This window comes from Xiphophorus maculatus, chromosome 5, assembly GCF_002775205.1.
Source record: "Xiphophorus maculatus strain JP 163 A chromosome 5, X_maculatus-5.0-male, whole genome shotgun sequence".
NCBI classification, from domain to species: domain Eukaryota; kingdom Metazoa; phylum Chordata; class Actinopteri; order Cyprinodontiformes; family Poeciliidae; genus Xiphophorus; species Xiphophorus maculatus.
The window spans coordinates 5616999-5637287 of NC_036447.1; the positions used below are offsets into that span (position 1 = coordinate 5616999).

A 20289-nucleotide genomic window follows, 5' to 3' on the forward strand; every position below is an offset into this window, starting at 1 on the left:
ATGTGTCTCTGCTTTTTTGTGTGTGGTACATTCCTTTAAGGCACCTGAGCACTTAGGCTTGACGCTGTACTGTTTGAGTGTGTGCTCTTGTTCAGCAGACAGACAAATGTTTCTACCTGAAATTCTTCCTGCTAGAAATGTAACTTTTGGCTTGACTTCTCCTAAACTGTGATCCAACAGGCAGACATCCAGGCTGTCTTATATGTTGTTCATAGAAGTACTTTATATGAATGTAATAATAAGTAATGTTTCTGTTTGTTGTTGCCAGAAAGGCCTGCCATTTGGCTTGAGAACCTTGGAAGACATTTGATCAGAACAATATTAGAAAAATAATAATCATAGGTAAGTGCAGCTTAGGGGGGTCTGTGCTATATACTATATCAGGGATCCCCATGTCCAATACTCAAGTCCAGTCATGCAAGTTTTAGATGCATCTCTGCTCCAAAATGTCTGAATTCTTTCACCAGCATTCGTTCAGCTCTACAATAGGCTGGTAACGAGCAGCTTATTTGATCCAGGTGTGTTTGAGGCATCTAAATGTTGCAGGATGGTAGCCGTTGAGGACTGGACTTGTGGACACCTGTATTATATACAGTAGAGTGCTTTAAATCAGCTTTAAAGACGTGCAGGTGAAAAACCCAAATTAACCTGGCAGAAGAAGAAAGATTTTAGTTCAGCTTTTATACATCAAATGTCACAATTTTTAATTTGTTTTGCTATTTTGTTGCACTCTTACGACAATGTAACATCCACATTCCATACAGATGATTCACTCACACCTCTAAGTATAAAATATAGTCTACAGAACCTAATGATGAAAACATTGATAGGTTCCTGAATTGTTCTGCCATAGAAAACCAATGGAATCATTTAATGAAGAGAACCAGGGTTAACTGGAATACTAACTGCTGCATGTCAAAAATGGGATGCTTTGTTAAAAATGTACAAAAAAATATTTGTCTAAATTTATCAGAAGGATATAATGTAGTTTTTTCAATGTCTATTGGCACTGTTGATTAATGCATTTGTTCAGTGTGAAAAACAAATATCACTACTAGACATAACAGGGGTTTTTCGTTTGTTTTTTTGCATGTAAAGCATCTGCCTTTTTTCTACTTCACACTTTCTAAAGTTAAACAGAGTTTCCAGAAACTTTCTCAAAATTAATCAATGACTTTCTTTTCCCCTGGGGTATAAACATGGCATGATACAGAGGTCCACTCTTTTAGCCCCCTTTTCACTCTGGTGGTTCGAAGACCTCTATTTATCTTGCCACCATGCACAGTGAGCATGATGGGAGGTAAAAATTTGTCCAGAGCTCACTGTTAGAGAACCACAGCAAAGTGTGGACTCTTGGACTCACATAGTCTCCATAGCAACCATTACAAGCTATCTACATTCCAACCATTTGTTAGAGAGACATGTCAGGAAAAATACTTTTTAACAAAATTAAGGCTGTAAATGTAGAAAAAACACTTCATATCCACTATATATGGTGAAGGATTTGTGATTCTAGGTTTTACTTCTTTTTCAAAGACCTTGAGAATCTTATTAGAATGCGCAACAAGATATGAACTCCTAAAAATATAGTTTGACTCTTCAAAAGATATACAAGACAAAAACATCAGAGAGAACCCCAGAGTCTGAGTGAACAAGAGAGGAACGGTCAAAAATCTATCTTTCATATGCTCCAACTATATAAAATGTTATAGGAGAAGCATTTGTGCACTCCTATTGATAAGAGGGTCATACAAAGTATTTACAGTACAAGAGCTAATAGTTGCAGAGGAGAAATTGATTAAAAATAATTATTTATTGCCGTGGGATTCTTTTAACACACTGGATAAATGAACCAGAAAACAGGCTGGTAGATTATTAGTTTGAAAATGTGAAACTGAACTCCAGTAAATAATTGAGGGGAAAAAAAATAACTTTTTTTTTTTTTTTTTACCAAATTTATTTGCATCTGCATTGATGAAATGAGCAACTATGCTGCAGAGGAATGCCATGAGTGCATTTTTGTTGTGAGCATTAATTTGATTTTCTATTCGTTTGAATGACTAAAACTTGAGGTTCCATTAGTGAGACTTTTACAACCTCTCTTTTTTCTTTGTAGTCAGCATTGTTAATTAATCCACCCAATTCTTTGTCTGAATTTTAACTCTTAACTCACACATGTAGAATAATAACCACACACACAAAGACACACGCTGACTCCCAGAGAAGGGTTTTGCTTGAATACACACCTGTCCTTGTGCTCTATGCTACAAAGCACACCATCTGACCAAAGGCCATGCCATGAGTGCATTTTGTGTGTGGGTGTGTGTGTGGGTGTGTGTGAATGTGTGTGTGTCAAAGTGTCTCTTGAGTATTCATACACAGACAGCTCCTCTCTGGCCAAAAGTCCTGACAATAGCCTTCTCCTCTGCCTGTCCTTCGGTTTGTTTGTTTTTTGTCGCTGTTTTATTATTCTGTTTTCAGTTTTTCATTCACACTTTCTTGATAGCTTGCCCTGATTTTTCCCCCCCATTTTTTCTTACTTTAACTCTTTTATCTTTCTTTGCCTTAAGTTTTCTTTCTTTTGACCCAAAGGATGAATAAATTTGCATGATTTTCCTTAGAGAATGTCCCTAGATGAAGAGTGTCATTGTGTCAGCAAGACTGTCTGTGGCGTGTCAGTGGGTGCCTCAGTGTTGGCATGGGCAAACGTGTGTGCATGGATAAGGGAATGCAAGCAAGCCTACAATGTATCCTCTACACCTTCTCTCTCTCTTTCTTTATATATATATATATATATATATATATATATATAATATGAACATTTAGGCTTCAGACCCACATATGATTCTTCGGCCCCTCCACTGTTCCGCTGTGAGTCGCTTTAAACCAAATAAGAAAGGGGTCTTTAAGAAGTTCATTTGATGTACAAAATGGCATAATTAGATTACTTCGGGAGATGTCAAAATATCTTTCAAAAGAAGTATTTACTGTGGTCTACATACTGTATGTGGTCATATTATTATGGTCATATTATGTGCATTGTGCGTTGTAATTATGATTAGTTAATGCTGTTCCAGAATTCCCATTCTCTCTTTTTCTTGTTCCATATAATTTAACGAGGACAAGCAAAACAAATAAAAGTTGGACATACACTCAGCTCTGTTTGTTGCACAGATTTGTTAGAAGAATATATAAACTGCCCTTACAAATACACAAGTAGATTGTTATGTTGGTAGTAAAAGAAAAGAAGACAGTGAAGAGTCATAAAATAGTATGCATCAATCGCTTTCTTGCCTGCTTTCTCTAAAGAAGCTTTCAGCTTTTGTAACAACTTATTAAATGCATTTAATAATAATTGCTTATTCTTCTTACAGGTGTAAGAGAATTTGTGAAAATAATACTAAGATGTTTTTTTGTAAAATTTTACCCAGGGGTTGGTTGAACTGTTTGTTTAAAGGAGCTTTAAGGAGGTTGAAAACTGTTTATTTTGCCAGAGACTTCATAGAATAGAGGAAAACCAATCTGAGGCTGCAGAGAAGAACAGAACTTGTTCATGAGAGTGGGTGGATTAATGTGACAGCATTTGCAGTGATTTGGACACCTTCCTCTCCTGTCATGGTGCAGAGAGAGCTCAGCAAAAGGGTGAACCTTTCTCTTTTTTTTACCAGGCAATGTATGTTCTAGATCTAACCCTCACCTGTCATGTGAATGTGGGAAAAGATGAACGGTGGGGAAAAATGAGATCGCAAATAGAGACAGTTGAAATGAGCTTCCTTCGTAAAGTGACTGGACAAACCCTTGATGTAAATGTGAGGAGGTGGTGTGATCATTTTTTTAATAATGCATTCCATGCGCCTTAGTAGACACAGTATTCATTTGAAGGATTAAAACTCACTACTGGCTCTGGACTATATCGCATTGTCCCCAAATGAGAAAGTATTTGGGTACCTTTACCTAATGGATGGATGAAAACTTTTTTCCACCTAAGATTTGGCTTAGGTAACATTATACACAGTAAACTTCCCTGTTTATGTTCTAACAAAATATAAGGGATGGAAATGTGTTTGTTATTAAAACATTATGTGTTAAGAAAAAAAACATTTTTCTTCTTTTGCTCTCATTGAATTTGCCTCTTTGCTCATTTACTGTCTGACTTCATACCCAAGCATTTCCTTTTGTCACATTCCACTTCTATTTCATATGCATATGCCACTCTTGCTCTTGCACTTTAACTTTTGTTGACCATGTTATTTGTCTATGTTGTGAAGTATTTTTATGAGTTATGGAGATAGTCAGAAAAATGCTTAGATCTCTCCATCCATCCATCCATCCATCCATGTGCATATCCAAAATCGAGTTGCAGGGGTAACGGGTCCAAGAGAGAAACCCAGATAACGCTCTCAATAGTGCCGCTCTACTTCACTGTGCCAGAGCGGAGCAGCACCCGATTTGATGCAAACACTGAGATACTTGTGGCAAAAACTTCACCGCAACCTTGAAGGAGCAGTACACCTTTTTCTGGTTGAGAATAACGGCCTCAGACTTAGGGGTCAGTCTGAATTAAAGACATCTAATCTTATTTCATTGGAATTTTTTTGAGCGGTTCTTAAAAACATGCGACATGTTTCTAGCAATTTGTGTCATTGCTTTTAAACTGTATTGAAATTTGTTTTAAACTTGTCCATATGCTTTAATTTGTTTTACTTTTGTGTATCCAGATTTCTGACCAGATCCCTTTGGAACATAAAATCTGGGTTTTAATGGAGTTTTACCTGGTTAAATAAAGGACAGAAAGAAAAAGGGGAACTGATTTTTGGAACTGATTTTCAACCTGACCACTTCACACCTGGCTGCGAACCACACCAGTGCCTGCTGAAGGTCATAGCATGAAAACGCCAACAGAACTGCATCATACACACACACAAAAAAGCAAAGATGAGGTTCTTAAACCAAAGATCCTCATCTTCAGAGCTATACTGCTACTGGCCATAAACACCACAAACAGAGTTGTGGAAAAAGGACATTCCTGGTCAAACACAAACTTGAAACAAACTCTCCCGGGCACAACTCTTACTTTGTTTGGACAGCAACAAGATATCCCTGTATACAGTAGAAAACTACTAGTAGAAATAAGAATCAAACTATTATGATCCCCACGGTGTCCTGCTCCATGGAAAACATTTCCACAGCCTTTAGAATCTCAGGATGAATTCTGTTCACACCTTGCAACTTACCACTAAATAGCTATCTATGTTATTGACTTTACTATCTCCAATCAACAATAATACTCTCAGCCCCATCCAGTGTACCCAGTCACCACTCTGTTGGTGACTGGGTACACACCAATATATATATATATATATATATATATATATATATATATATATATATATATATATATATATATATATTGGTGTGTGTGTGTGTGTGTGTAAAATGCTTTGTCATACTTTCCATGACAGTGTACATACCTCATCTTTTTGCGTGTGCACACTAATGCTCTCTTCCTTATTCTGATCAAATCCGCAAGGCTTAGTATGTGCGTCATAAAATCATTTCATGTTCTGACTCTAATTCAAAACCTTCTATCTCTCACCTCCCTCCAGAAAAAGCAAAAACAAAACCAAATTGTTGTTTTCTAATATATATATATATATATATATATATATCTATATATATATATATATATATATATATATATATATATATATATATATATATAGATAGATAGATAGATAGATAGATAGATAGATAGATAGATAGATAGATAGATAGATAGATATATATATATATAGATATAGATATAGGGGGGGCGGGGTGTGTGTGTGTGTGTGTGTGTGTGTGTGTGCGTGTATTTATGTATGCACACCTATGTTGTCCTACACCTGCCAAAACAGTTTTGGCATCTGCTGCTCGCACTTCCTTCGTCACTTGTCATAGTCAGAGCTCACAGTTCAAAGTCATTGCTGACCCCTTAGACACCCTACAACCATCTCCATCCACGAGCTCGCTCGCTCACTCGCTCAACCGCGCACCGGTTAAGACGTCAGGATTGGACGCAGCAGGGGATCCCCAGCACACCGTTACCGAGTCGCGCAGCGCATCATCATCCTTCACCGGGAGGAGGAGAGCTCGCGCCGGCTCCCAGTTGAGCGCGAGCGCCAGAACACAGGACACTGTAGTTTCTCACTTCGAGCACAGCTCGCGCTCTAACTCTCCCCCTTCTGCCTTCTGAGTCTTTTTGCTCTTTGTACTGCGAAAGCCTAAGTGCAGAAGGTGCTGCGCGACCGGTTTTTTGGAACGAAAAATAGGGAGCAGAGGAAATAAAAAAAGAGGTTTCACCTTCTTGGTCCCGAGAAGAAACAATATGGAAGAGCTGTCTTCTCTATGTTAGTTTTATCGCCACTTGGACAGACGAACCGTGCGTCTGCCCTTCTAAGCGGCACTTTGTTCACATGCGTCCTCATACCTGCGCGCGCCTCGCTGCCTTGGACGTTGGTTTTTAAAACAAACATAGGTACAGTTAAAAACAATGACGGAAGAGAGGAGCGTGCTCGTTTTTTCTTCTTTTTTTCATTTTTCCTAGCTGAGAGTAATGTGTCCAGAAGCGCAATAAAAGTGGCGGAAAAGGCGACTCAGCGCGGAGATTTTCCTCAATGTTCATTTTGGTTTTATTCATTTATGTATTTTTGTTTGTTTGTCAATCTTTTGTTGAACTGCTAAGAGAAACGGCAGCTGGCTGAAGTGGAGAGAGTTGGTTCGTGTTTAAAAGTGGAATAGAAGAAGCGGCTGTGGTCGGAGGACTCCCGCACCAACTGGCAGGTAGGAGCGCACTGATACACATGAGGGGGGGAAAAGAAAACTAGAAGAAAGCCCATTTGACATTACAGTTTCCAGGATGTAATTGCGGCTTATTTATTTAAATTACGATTGCATCCTTTAGAGTTAACCCCACGTTACCTTTTTCCATGAAAGATAGTTGCCGTTCTTTAACATCCAAATACTTTGGTCAGAGATGTTGACATAACACCGGAGGAAAAATGAAATCGTGTGACGTGGTCAGCATAATTATGACCTTTTAGGTCTTACCGTGTTCCACATTGTAAGGAGCAATTAAGACAGCGGAGCCTCCTCCAAAAGTTTTCAGGGTTTTTTTTTTTTTTTTTTTTTTTTTTTTCCATTTCTTGATTGAAGTGCTCTGAAGTTTCCCCCAAAATGTTGAAAATTAGGTGTCTTATTTTAATTAAATGATTTTACGACCAAGAACCACTTTAAAACTTTGGCATGTAAAGCATGCCATTCTTATGTCCATTGATTCAGTCTCCTCTTCTAAGACTCTCGCAATTTATTTTTGTCACAAAAACAAAATTAAAGCTAAGCCTATTTCACAGTTGGTATTGTCATTTTAAATTAAGCCTCAGTAAAAATAAAGCAGTTTTCATTTACTTTGAGGAGAGAAAGTTCTTGGAGGTTTTGTGTGAGTGAGTACGGTGTGTGAAGGAGTGGAAGGTTAAAATGGCAAACCACAGAAAATGTAAAACAGCATGAAAGACTCTGAGTGCCTTTGCCTCTCCTGGCATGTCACATATCCCCTCTCTCTCTTACTCTATTTGCCCCTGACTTTCAAAGATGGTGTAGTCTATACCTTATTCGTGGAAAATGTACATTTTTGTAGTGATCTGCTGTTTTACCTTCTCCTAACATCAATTTGGTATTTTATCCAGAGACCCCTCATTTCTCAGGGGTTTTAGGTAGAAGGGGTTTTTATTTTTACTTAGGTGCAGCCCTCTTAGAAATGGCATCATTTATGCTTAGTTACTCACTATGGTGTGTTTGACAGAAAGAAATCTTGAGGACTTTGTAGCTTTTCAGATTTTTACTTTGATGCAAATAATCCAAAGTCTTAATTGTTCCAATGATTGTGTTTGATCTGCCCTATGAGTGTGAGTGATGAATTCATGAGGAAGTTCAGTTGTTTACCTCTTTACTTCACACGAATGATGAAAAACGGTGAAATGGCTCCTGCGACCCACTTTTAAGCAACTAAAAGTGAGATAATGTGGTCGTTGGGAATTTTGCATGTGTTTCAAGTTGCATTCGTGTCTGGATTGGTTCAGTGTGAAGTGGTGAAAATAAAATAGACACTTCAAACAATGCCCAATTAAGGGGTGCTATCTAATAATTCAGTTATCACCTTTAGCATCCATTTTATAGTTCAATGATACTGCATCATTTGTTAATTTATTATTATTATTATTTTAAATCTAGGTATATCATAATAAAGCCAACTTTATTTCAGCTGATTTATTTTTATAGTTCAGTGGGCTAATAATGAATTCTGAGCATTACAATATATATCAGCTGTAAAAACAAAATAAAGAGAATCAATTTACCTTTATCAGATGCCTTCGTATATGAAAAGCTTCTTACCGAAACTGCGTTTCTTACTTGCTTTTAAAAGAAAATGTTTAGCTCTTTTGACTGCTTTTTTTTTTTTTTGCTGTTAATGTTTTCTTCTCTTCTCATGCTGTACAAATAGATATTTTCTTTACCAGGTCAGTTTTTTTTTTTCAAATAGTTTTTCTTCAGTATGTTTTGTAAAATCAGACTTGAAAAGTCTCCAGATTTGGCAGTGCTCAATTCATGGCCATGTTTCCGCATCACATTGGGGTTCAGAAAATCTTAAACAGAACCAAAAATATGAGTTCAAACTTTTTCTCACCCCTTTACTTTAAGTTTGAATAAAAATGTTATTTCCCAGGTTGATATGTTTGTAGCATTCATCTCGCCCTAACTAAAATAAAACAGACAGGTTTCTTTTTCGTGGGTATTCTTTTTCCACATTTTAATGTTGCCTTTATGATAAATGCTACAAAAATAAACAATAATGCATTTGAAAGATGTCAGTAGGATTAATAGTTTTTAAATGTGTGAGATAAGGCCAGAGGTCAGATGAGGTCGGATAAGGTCGGAGATTGATTTGTTAGATGCAGTTTGCAGTTTATGCCAATAGATGTCCTGGTATCCTTTGCACTGAACCCTAAAAGTGTTTCAGTCACTCAAATGAGAGCGCAGTACCATTACTGCTCACTCCCAGTTGTGTATTCCTTTCCTCCCTGCACCTGCAAATATGCAGCTATTCACAGAATAGTTCAGCTGATTTTTTGGTTTTTTACCTTCCTTACTGTGTATTTTCCCTAATGTGGTCCGTGGTCATTATTTTCACTTCACAGTTGACTGACCTGCCCACAGGATATTTCTGGATGTTCTGCACACAGTAAAGTTAGTTTGCATGTTCTGCCATACAGGATTTCTTAACATAGTGTGTATAGAAAGTGTGTGTTTTAGACCTGTGTCCTTGTTGTCACACAAAATATGGTAATTGTTCCGCACTTGCTTCGGGAATTTAATGCAACTTTTTTGCTTCTGCAAAAAAGACTGCTGCTATTTTTGCTGCGTTGATCGAAATTAGACAATTATCAACTTGACCATTTTTCTTACTAAACTGGTGACATATTCAAGCATATTTATTCAGACATAAAATATTTGAAACAGGCAAAAAATGAACCAACAAATTTAAATGAATGAATGAGTGAATAATCTAACACATAAAACTGGAAATCAGTGACTTTTATTTTTTTATAAATCTAAATACATGTTAAACACAGATGCAATTTTAACATTGGTTTTGTTGTAATTTATCGAGTCTTTCTGAGTAGCATAGCGTGATTTATAAGGAAATGATAAATTAATGTATGGTACCTTCTTCTGTTTAGTTTTATGTAAATGAGGAGCTTTGTGTAATCATATAAGTAACTTGCTTTTGTTGATTTGTGACAGGAAGAGAATTCTTTGTAACCTGGTCCTGTGTCGAGTGTGTGATGTGCGTGTGGTTGCTGGTGTTAATTTTCTCTAAATGTTTTTAAGAGAATACAGTTTCTACATTTTTTTTTTTTACCTTCCTTACTGTGTAGTTTCACTAATGTGGTCCAAAAGAAGAAAAAAATCATGTACAGACTTTATGCAAGTAATTATCAAGTGAGAATTAAAAAAAAAAAAGCCTAACATTAGAAATCAACATCTGCATAAATCAGAAAAGGGCCCACAGAGATGTATTATTGCCTGTTAATTTTTTGTGTGCTATAAAATGCTTCACAACATGTCTTATTTACCTGTGCACACTAAAAAACCCAAAAGGCATTCAATTTAAGCAGCCCTTTTTTCCTACAATTGTACATTTGCTTCCAGTTGGAATCGCTGTATATGTACAGTCCTATCTTCTACTCCATGACCTCTGTCTCCATCAGACTGTAAAGCTCTCAGTGTGTACGTGTCTCTGTGCCTGGGTTTGTTTACAGTTTTGTTAGTAATATAGTGGTTTGGTATTTGTAATGCTTCTGTATTCTTTTTAATTTGTTGCTTTGTTTTAACTAATTACAATTTTTAAACTGAGCATTTACCGACTTCTGCCTGTGTGTGTATGAAGTGAAAGAGAGAAATGTGCATCATTTACACTTTAACCAGGGATCATTCACCTTGCAGAGCGTGATAAAAGCAGCGCAGCGCTGCATTAGAGGACCACATTTGTGCCAGTGAGTGTGTTTGAATCTTTACTTGAAATTTAGTAGAAACACAATGTTTGACCTTTCTCACAATTTGTTCAGAAGCAGATCGCTGAAACAAAATTAATCCACTACAGCTTTTTATTCTATTATACTCACAGTTAGGTTATGTGTTGTTATTAAGCAATTAGATACTCTGTTCAGTTAGCTAAAGGAAACTCCCCAGATTTTTTAGCTCTGCATCCATGAAGGGAAGGAATTAAACTTATGTGAAACCTGTGGGGAAAATATATAATATATGTATTGGGTATGTGTGTGGATACATGGATTACAATTTACAAAGCTCCTAGACACTGTTCATATTAAAACAGTATGAATTCAATTTAGAAAAACAAAATTTAGCTTCAGTTAGCTGTCAGGTGTAGAAAAATTGTGAAAATAGCAATCAACACAGATTAAATGTACTCAAATTAAAGGTTCAGTTTTTCTACATTTTTCTTTCCAATATTAAGGTTTTGTGAAAGAAGATACATTTAATTTTCAAATCTTTAACAAATTTATTGTTCATTACGGTGGACACTAATAATAAGTTGCGGCTTGTAAAATCTAAACATTTTTATGTTTTTAAGAAGGCATCTCATAATTCAGTCATAGTTCTGAAAAGAAAATTAATTTGATTCGTGGACTGCTGTCCACAGAGTCCTGACCATAACCCCATGAAGAGTTTTACTGAAGACGGCTTTACACAGCAGTCTGACCGTCTTTTCATTGACACCAGATTTAAAGGAATACATGCTGTCTTCAGAGCTAAATATGATAAAACAATGTAATGATGTTTTTGTTTTCCAATCTTAATCTTTACAAGGTTTGTCAGACAAACTGTAATTTGGTTTTGTATATCTAGCAATAAATTTTGGACATATCTTTGAATATCAGATTGGCAGTAAGCTTTCTTTCTCATTACATTGAAACCAATATTGGAAATTGTACTTAGTCTGAACCATGGGTAATTTAAATGGCTAATAAGCTTCCTAAAATAAACAAACAAATAATATGCAGAAATTAGGAGTAGATAACAGTATGTTCAGATTTAGCTATTTTCCTTACAAAAAGCATGTATGCTTTTTATTGCATTTAATTTGAATGTGGTATATTGGAATGTGGTATATTGTACACTGTCATCATCCTTTGTTTTTTTTATTAAATCCCCAGTACATTCTACATTGTGACCCGATTTAACCTTTAGCGCATGTCCCAGGATTTTCCATCTGCTCCTCAGTTGTCTGTGTTATCGCCTCGGACCACTCCAAGTGGCTCCAAGCTGTGGCGCCCTTTCTTTTTTGTTCTTCACCCCAACAACTTAAGCAGGTCTGTCCTGTTTTGTTTTTCTTACATAAGTCCCCGATTGGGTTTTAAAATGGAATGCTAGCTTTCTGTTTACATCATAATGCAAATTTTAAAATAAACCTTACCAGGAATCTCAACACACGTCGTCACACACGTCGTCTTTGCTGTTTGAAATTTGACTGCTACAGCTGGCTGCTCCGAAATGCAATTTTTGTTCTGTCACAGGATTGGTTCACGGCAGAGTTCTTAGAGGCTGAGCCCTTTTTTCAACACGTTTCGTAACTACAGAACGACGAGTATTGCTACATTTAAAAATAAGCAGGGTTTCGTCTTCCCATCTTTCTTAGGTTTACATTTTTGCATTGCAGCAACTATTGTGAAAGCTTCACATGAACGTCTAGAAATGACTGGAAACAAATTCAAGCAAAGAAGATAGTCTTGATGTGCACACACTTTGGAAAATAGGGACAAGAAATGTTATGAGAAAACATAGCTCTTTTAGATACTTTGAATTCTTCTGGTTAATGTAAAATGTTAGCTTTTGTTTTTCTTCCAGATATGTAAACCATTTGAGTCGTCTTATGCTGTAGTTGTCCATATGACAAAAGCAAAAGGAGAAAACAAATCTGCTTTAGTTTTTTGGGAATTGAAATCTTGGAATGTAAATCCCGGCTCGCCACCTTTATTTGATTCCTTTGTTCTGTTTAATTATTTAAAAATCATCATCATAATTTATATCATTTTGGGTTTTAAGATTTCTGAAAATCAAAAACGATACAATTTTTATGTGAGATAAACATAAGACAAAATAAGTTGAAGTTTAACATCTGAACATTTATGGACTTTTATTGTATTTTTTTCTGTTCTAAGTAATTGTTGGGTTTTTTTTTTTTTTTGAGTAGGTGAAAGTGCTTAAGATAGTGTCAAGTGTTTAAAAAAAACAAAGTGGTTTACATGCATCTGCATTTCTTTCATGATAAGACTGCCTGCATAGCTGTACTGGATCTTGCATATTGGCAGAATACTACAAAAAGGAGTTCTTATATGTTACAGATGAATACCTTTCTTTTCTTTTATTAAAGAGTTTTAAAAGCAGAAAGTTGAGTACATTTTACATATAATTGACATTTTCTTCTGCATTTCTGAACATTCATGTACTACAAATGCAGATTCTGAGGTTTCTGTCAAGGATGATTGAAAAGACTCATTTAATCTGTATGATCCCTGTTGGGATATTCAGTGCGTAGGGCTCTCCTTTTTCTTTGTGTGTGTGTGTGTGTGTAAATTAAACTGAAATTAATTTATAAGAATATTTCTGAAGACATTCCTGATGTATACTGTATACAGACTGCAGTTTCAAGAGGATAGTGAATTATTCAAAGTCAGCCATTGAAATAAACAAATTGATAAAGATTGTATACAGGATATATTTACAAATCAAAATCCTTGAAAACTTGTGCGTTTATGAAAACAGACAATTTGAAATGTGCTTAGCTTATGCCTGGCTATAGAAGCAATACATTGATGATTATTTATTTAAATAAATGAAACACAGTGGAAACAACCAGAACGTTTTAGTTTGCTGCAAAGCCCATCTCTTGCATGTGCCTAGTATTAGACATTACTTGTCTGGTATTAGACACAGACAAGTAGTTATGTTCTTCTATAAATCACACACAATCATCCTCTTTCAGAATTTTGTTCAGCCCTCACAGATAATCAGCAGACACACCTCTAATTTCCTCCTCTAATTCCAGTGCTTTGGACAGTGTGAGGTTCCTCCTAGTGGCAATATTCGGTACTAGAGCAACTAAGCAGTATATGTTTATGTAAGATGCACATTAATTGGCCTAAAGATGGCCATTTATTTTACTTTCATAAAATGTACAATATTTGTCATTACTTAAATGTTAATTTTACTGATTCACAATTTCATGGTAAAGAAAATGAAAATGAAATCACTTTTTGTTCATATATATATGTGTGTGGGTGCGTGTGTGTATATATATATACACACATATATATATGTGTGTGTGTGTATATATATATATATATATATATATATATATATATATATATATATATATATATATATATATATATATATATATATATATATATATATATATATATTTTTTTTTTTTTTTTTTTTTTTAAAGCCCAAAATGAAATGCTGAGCATCCACAAGGTCTGCTGAGAGAGAAAAAAAAGTTAATTGTTTTGTGAAACAATATTTACTCGTTTTTCTACATGGAGGTTCTCAATCTGATTTTTAGTTCAAGGTTGAAAATTGTTATTGTGATTATATTCACTTTTACAGATGAACTATTTTATCCTTGACTTAAGTTTTAGGAATGCACGGATACATATTGAATGAGCGAAACAAAGCCCTGTTCAAGCTGAGGTGGCGCTTGTTAAACAATAGGCAATGTATTTGATTCTCAAAAATGCTAGACTATGATATTATTTTAAATTTAATTTTAGTTCAAACTATTACTTGTTGTTATTGTCATTATTTCAGATAGTTTTAAGTTTTCCAGCTTTATAAATTAGGGTGTCAGGAAATGCAGTGTGATCGCTGCGATAAGTCCATGTTCACATGTAGTGAGAGAGCCTGCTACGTATTGCAACCTCACTAAATTTATATGATTATTTTAGTAACAGTAATGTGTTAATAGTATAAATTCTAACCTCCCCATTTTACATTTACATTTTAATTATTATGTCCTGAATCTAATGATAAATGAACACCATTTAATCATTAAAAAATCTTCCCAAAATATAATAAATGTTAGTACATTTAAATGTTAAAAAATTAAAAAGGAATATTTAGGACTCTGGAGTCTCTTGTATCTGTGTGTTACAGACAACAAACCTCTGCAGCCCTAATGTAGTTTTAAGCTGTGAAAGCCATTATTTTACGAAATACACTTATTCAGTTCTAACCATATTTATTAAACCAAAAAATATGTAATTATTGAGTGAATGAAAAGAGTTCAGTAATTCAGTAGCCTAATTTATCCACGTGCTGTTATTCAGGTTTCACAAATATAACAAGGCTGTTGTTCAACCTGAACATTGAATCATTTTACAAGGTGTTAAAAACCATTTCAATGTTTTTTTCCAAAACAAAGAATCTCATGTTTTTTTTACAATTGAATAAAATAAAATCTTCCAGTTGAACTCACATACAAAATTCCTACAAACATTAAATCCTTATGCAGACATTCATAATTATCAATAGCTTTATTAACCTTTATTTCCTAATTCTTTCCTTGACATCTTTATTGAAATATTTTGCATGTCAGGGTTTTTCTGTTTGGCTCCCATTCCTGCATATATCCGTTTGCACTGTTTTACCCAAAAAATAAGCAATGTTTATTTTTTTTCCTCAGAAAATATCTGATACGGCATACGTAGCAAGAAAGCACTCAAAAAAACTCTAATCTCAATTTATTTAAATGTTAAAAAAACTGGTTCTCACTAACTTGGTGCTAATTCATGACTCTGATGTTACTCTTCACTAGAAGTGGTTGTCATGTGTATGCTTGCTCCACCAGTCAACCACATGCTCACAAAACTCGTAGAAAAATTGTTCTCCCAATTCCTAAAATTTGCTAGGCCTTATTCCTTTTTTTTTTCTTTTTGGAAGTCGGTGTTTCAGCCAATTTTTTTGCTATTGTGAAAAAATTGCTTGCCAGCAGTCTCAGTACCATGGTGAGCATGGAAGCCTGACTGAACGATGCTTACAAAGCATTCTGTATTGCAAGTTGCACGGATTTGTTTTGTTGTAAAATGATGCAGATGAGCAAATTTTACATAAAATGTGTTTTTGTTCTAAGTCTGTTTGCACCCAAAGTGTTCGTGCACTAACAAAGCTGAATGAAAACATATTGTTTACTAAAGGCTGCTGGTGCTTTTGCAGGTATGAAATGGAGAGGTGCACCATGGGATGTTTGGTACTGACCACCATTCCATTCCATCAATGCAGATATTCTACCTCTTCTCTTTCTGCCATTTTGAACTTTAACTTATACATGCCATGTTGGTTTTAGGGATGCAAGTTATTGATTTATGAGTTCATTTAAAATTGACTGATCTTATTGACAGACTAATAGTTATATGATAAGTGACCATTTTATATAAACCTAAGTTTTATGTTATATTAAGAGGGTTGATTGTCTTTCCATAAAATAAAGAGCTAAATTTTTCATAAAATGTTGAATTTCAAAAAGAAGGATTTTACCATTTTTTTGGTCAGTTTTATGACATGTTGACTGAATAAACAGAAATTTGTGATTTTCTCACATTAATAAATTAAACATATTTATAAAATATAATAAGACATGAATCTATTAGGTTGCTGAATAGAAAGCTTAAATATGTGAAACACTTAATTCTCCATGAACAGAGAGATGTTCACACACTGTTCATGAGGGGAAACAAAGATTTTACTTGCCATCCCGTCTCAAAGAAGTGGACAGAAGCTGTGATATAATTCTCTGCTGTCAGCACAGTGTCCAATCAGTTGTGAGAACGACACTTAGTGCTGTTAGTCGTGCTTCCAATTCTGCTACCTTCCAGTTGTAGTGCCCCTCTAAACAGGTAGTTATGAATCCTCTCAGAGGAATGTTATAATCCATTAACTCATGAAGACCATCACCATCAACCTGGCTTAATGGCATCATGTCTTTTTCAATTGTGTTACAATTTCTTCCATAATGCCCTACGTTTTTCTGTCATTGCATCCTTCCATTTGAAGCACATCAGTCATTTTTGGTTAAGAAGTTGATGCCGCTCCATCATGCAGCCACCTGAATGAATGTTATTAAGGTGAAACTTAAGGAGCTTGTCAAGTGTTTATATTTTGAAACAGGATTGCATAGGATGCATTTTAAATACCACAACGAACACTACTTGGACCGTTTCTCTTTTCTGTTCAGGGATGGCCCTGCCATCTTTATTTCTGTAACATCTTGCTCCGCTTTAGGATGAAAAGCAGTGCTCTCTTCTGGGTGGTGGGCACATTACAACGCTGAAAGAAGGTGTAAGCTGTCTAAGCATTCTTAGGCAATCAAATAAAAATAATTTTGATCTCAGCAATATTTTTATAATCAGCAATTATTGCATTTTTAGTTGGTTTCCTCTTTCAAAAGGAGCCAAAGCAAATGTCAAAATGTTTTTATAAAATATATCGCAAATGTATATTTTATAGTAAATGTAATTAATTGTAAACTCTTATTGTAAATGTGCTAAAGCATACCTTGAATTGGCAAGTCTTTCTTTCTCCAAAATAGAATTTTTTCAGTAACTCATCCTTACATATTATCTCATTTTATAGGCAGGATATATGGTCACACCGCTTCTGCAAATACCTGCTCTGGGATGTGAGCGTTATTGGAAAAGGTGAAAATACATTGCAGAAATTTCAGCTCAATAATTAGTCATGTACGGTTCCATCCATAACACCCCCAAAAGCGTCTGCATTTCTTTCTTATTAGTGCTCAACTGTAAAACGTTGTTTGTTTAATAACACTGAATGCAGTTCTTTCTCTGATCATGTTCTGTATTTGGTCTGCATTCCTCAAAGTGAGTCCTCAGCTTTGTAAGCAAAACATCTGCAGAGAGTGTGTGATTTGTTTTGCTGACTGTCATCTGTGTGTATGGGAGAAGAAGTGCAGGAAACAAGGTTGTCAGGGTCATCACACACCTGCGTGTTTGCATGTATTCCAGAAGCAGGAGGATACAGTGCCGCCACTGCTGCACTGTGATGAGGTTGGGCTATCCCGCAGGGACCTATATGATGAACATGTAAATATTTTTTCACCTGAACAGAACGACATTGTGCACATTTGTGCAAACAAAAGTTTCAATTGTATCAAGAAAAAAAATTAAGTCTACACATATTTGGCGGTGCGCTGTAACAAACTTTGTATGCGAAAAAGGTCTTGTTTGTCTTAACAACACAGCTGTAACTAAAGCTTCTGTAGCGCAGATTCACTGTGAATGGTGCATCAAACCTACCAGCACCCCTAATGATGAACGACTGCACACAAAAACACACACATGCACTCAGTTGAACAAACATTACACAACCGGGACTTTGATGATGTTCAGCCATGTTCCTTTAATGTTTTTAGCCAGCTGGTCGAAGCTTCTCTTCTCAGGGATTGTGGTCATTCTTCTCCTTTAATGAAGACATACAGAGATAGAAATGTTTGCACGTGGTCAGTTAGAGAGGGATCCAGACAACCTTCACTGACTGGCCCTCAGACTAAATTTACCCAAGGGCATCATGGTTGGATAGATGCAAAAACCTTAAATTCCTTTTAAGAAACACTCAAACTGGCTCCATGCATAAACTGCATGAACTGCAAGGGATGACAAACAGCTATAGTTTCAAATAGGTCAGCATTCTTATATGGGTTAGGCGTTTGTGTGTGTGCTTGCAACTCATTGCTGGTCCAGGGGACAACTGGCTGAGTTTAGCTCTTTACACTGTTTGGCCCTCATTTGTTGTAGTGGGACATTGTGGAGCGCACAGGAAATTGCATACTTAAGCACAAGCACTGTACATAAAAACAAATAATTTTATTTTTGTTTTAGAAATGCTAAATATTGCAGCTTCTACAAGTAAAAATAGAAAATGAAGAAAAAAATGACTGTTTCTTGCAACACAAAATGACTGTTTCTTGCAACACAACATGGCTCAGTTTTATTTCATGACCTTTTTTGTGTGAAGTTATTAGTGAGCTTCATCTGTTCATCTATTTATTACTTATATTTTTTTTATGTAGCTACTAGCAGTTGTAAAAATACAAATACCAAAATACAGCGTGATACAGTTTCTATAGTATAATGTGGAGCGTCTTTCTTTACTTTGGTCATCTTTTATTTAAACAGAGAAGGGCTGTTAAAAAATAAAAAAAGATTAACATCATTCTAAAATTAATATATCATGTTGAAAGGAACCATTCTTGAACTGTGCAAACCCTTTCAAGACCCCTGCAGCTAGATTTCTTCAGCTACACATTTACAGCTAAATTACAGATAATTCATCCCTAAAGTAGAATTCACTCTAAAAATTGCTACCTGCTGCGAAGCCATGAATGGTTTGTGATGGTAATCAATATATATGTTCATTTTTTTATTTACTTTTTTTCTTTGATTTTTCTTACTAGTTACTTGATTCAATTTTAATGAAATTTGCTGAAGTAATATGTTTGGTATTTTTAGATGCATCTTACCTGCACAACATACTTTTTTCTGTTTGCTTTCTTCTATTTTTCTATTGTCTTTCACACCACCTTTTGTTTATTATTTTTAACATCTGGTCAAAGAAAACTATTTACTCCAGGAACACAATGACATATTATCCAGCAGGTGACAAAGAATCACGAACATCATATAAAGCATTACACTCTTCATAGTTGTCATTACAATATCACAGTCTGCAGTATGAGAACATGAAAGGATTTTATTGGAAATTATGTTTAAAGTGTCATGCATTCACATTCTAAATATTGAAAATATATTTGACCAGTTGGATGAACAATAGCTCCTTTCACTTTCTATGGCTGATGTATGAGTATTTAAGTCTTTACCACTTTATGATGGTAAAGACAGAAATGAATCAGAAAAAAAAATCAACAACAGTATTTTAGTAATATATTTTTTGATGATGTTTGGTTTTGTTGGCCTGAGTACTTGTACAGTGTATTACCCCATTCATCTGAGCTAAACTGCATACTATGGATAATTTTTACAGCTAATTTCAACAAAATAATGCAAAAAATAAATGATACATGGGCAAAAGGTAATCTGTTTTATTCAATGCAGCTTTTTATTTAGCAGGTTTGAAACAAAGTAACAAAGGATATTATGCTGAAATTTAAAAATATAGTATTACATCATTACAATTATTGAATAAGTGTACTACAAAAAAACACGTAAGAAGACATAAAACCTAAAAACATAAACATATTTAAGAATGTTGTCTTCTTTAATGCTCTTCTAATGTTCTTTGGTTTATAAAGCCGTTCATGATGTATTATGCTGTTCAGCCAAAATACTAAAATGTCCCACAGTGACTCGCACCTTAGTGCATACACAGACGCGCGCGCACCCTAGCAGGTGCATGCCTGCACACACACACGCCCACCCCCCCCACACACACACGTCTACACAGGGTTTTAGGATAATGTACACGTCAACATTTTTTTCCATCTTGCTAAGAAACTACTTTTTTCTTACAATAACATCCCTAGAGGGTTGGTTGGCATTTTATTCTGGACAACAAATATCTCAGGCACACACACATGCTGACTCAAGCACATGCAACCATGCAAACCAAACATATACAAGGAACACTTTTGTTGTG

At 35.3% G+C, this 20289-nt stretch overlaps 1 protein-coding gene across 11 annotated transcripts in view; it reads left to right on the forward strand.

Annotated features, from left to right (window-relative positions):
* Window positions 1–20289, forward strand: part of LOC102233011 (teneurin-3) — a 323707-nt gene that overhangs the window by 16196 nt on the left and 287222 nt on the right. For 10 of the 11 annotated variants that reach the window (XM_023333406.1, XM_023333410.1, XM_023333409.1 and 7 more), the window contains exon 1: window positions 6130–6822. The exons of the other annotated variant lie outside the window; for it this stretch is intronic. The gene's annotated coding sequence lies outside the window, so the exon portion shown is untranslated. Of the gene's footprint in view, window positions 1–6129; window positions 6823–20289 lie in introns of those variants that run through there. 11 annotated transcript variants of the gene reach the window in all.